Below are 2,009 nucleotides of genomic sequence, written 5' to 3' on the forward strand. Positions count from 1 at the left end.
TCTTACTTTGAGAGAGAATTCATAAACATGATTTTTTTTTTAATGATACTACACTCCCAAACTTATTTCTTTGTATTTTCAATTGGAGTGTAGTTCATTTTCAATACACCTTTTTTTTTCCTCAATTTTTCTTCTTTGATTGACACAAATTTCTAAATATAAATCACCATTACAAACCATCCCCCAATAACTTTTCATATGCGGATGGTATATCAAAGGGAAGGAAAAATAATAAATTTGAAATAAGCTCAAAATAAGTGTCAAACAAAAAGAATCAAATTAGGCTCAAAATTGGGTAACTAGGGATTTAATAAATCAAGGTTGGCTTCAAAGGCTTAAACGTTCCAAAGAATTACCTAAATCATTTTCCTAAGCATGCATCATCTAGGATTTCGTCTCAAATAGCAAGCAAACAAGGTCTAGGATAACAACATTTTCATATTTTTTTTCAATATTCAATATTTAAAAAGCATAAAAAAAATTCAATTACACAAAATTTATTAAAAATCATGATTAAGCTCTCAATTATTTAAGTGGACTCATGTAAACATGGTAAGAAATATTCAACCAAGCACACAGATTTTTATAGCTTCATTCTCATTCAATTTATACAACACATCATTCAATCATATTATCATTGGCTAATCATTGTCAACTTGATTCAACTAACACTCTAAACAACCTAGACAAATGATGAGTCAGTTTTTAGTATAGTTTTGAACCTATGTTTAGGGTAAGTTTGAGTCGATTTGGTGGAATGTTGTGCGGTATTACGCTTGTTTTGGTATGTTTGCAGGAAATAGAATGAGGAAGCATGGAGTTGAGGAAATGAACGGAAAATCATAGTAATTGGGAAATTTATGCTAAAAGTTGACAAGAAGACAGTTGAGGATTCATATGCGAAGAGACTTGTTCATTTTGGAGCCTTGGAAGTAAGTTTTGAGGTTAATGTGAAGCGTTGTGGCGCTAAAATGAAGAGCTGTGGCGTAAGGGAAAAAACAGAGAGCCTGTTTTCTGTAATTTTCAAGGGCCGCGGCGCATGTTTGAAGGGTCGCGGCGCTTACTGGAACCCGAGACCAGGATTGCGCAAACTTAGAGAGGTGGGCCGCGGCGCTTAAACACCAGGGCTGCGGCGCGTGTAACTTTTTCGTGGCCATCAGAAGGGCGAAATCGTCATTTATTTTGAAAAAATAGTTTTAGGGCTGCTATTTAAATGTTTTATTAAGAGTTAATAGGGGAAAGTCATTATTTGTTTTCAGAGATTACTAGAGACCTTGGAGAGAACATTGAAAATCTGAGAGTTTTATTTCTTGATCTCTTCTTTATTCTCTTTATTCTTGAGTTTTTGTTTATATTTAATTTGATGGATTCCATTATGTTTGTCTTGAACTAATCTTGTTTTTAGGGTGTTAGTGGATTCTTCTTGAAGTTTTTGATTTCTTAATGCATTTCTGAGTTTCTTTATACTATTGTGAATTATTTATCTTATGCTTAGTGATTGTGAATGTGTGATCACCATTTACATGTTTTATATGATTTTAACCTAGGCTCTGAGAAGAGAAGGCTAATTATGCTATAGGTAGATAATCACAAATTTATATTAGAGGAGAGTACTTCTATAATTTGTGTAGTTTAGGGATTACGTGTTTAAAGCCTGCAATATATTGATTTACCACTGAGATGTAGGAAATAATATGTTGTAGATAATTATAGATCCTAGAAAAACTATAATATATAGTTGTAATCTGCTATCACAGTAGAATTAAGAAATATTGAAAATTGGTTAGAAATCATAAGTGGATAGTTGATGAAACTAAAACCCTAGCCTTTAATTCCATTGAATTAAATCATATTTTTATCTTTGAATTTCTCTGGTGATTAATTGTTTCCTTTAATTTTAGTAGTAATTATTTAACTAATAATTATGAAATTATTATTTAAATAAATTAGAATTAGAAGTTAATTATTGGTAAATAATATCAATCCTCGTGGGAACGATACTCTACTTA

The sequence above is a fragment of the Humulus lupulus genome, chromosome 4 (assembly GCF_963169125.1).
Source record: "Humulus lupulus chromosome 4, drHumLupu1.1, whole genome shotgun sequence".
NCBI classification, from domain to species: Eukaryota; Viridiplantae; Streptophyta; class Magnoliopsida; order Rosales; family Cannabaceae; genus Humulus; species Humulus lupulus.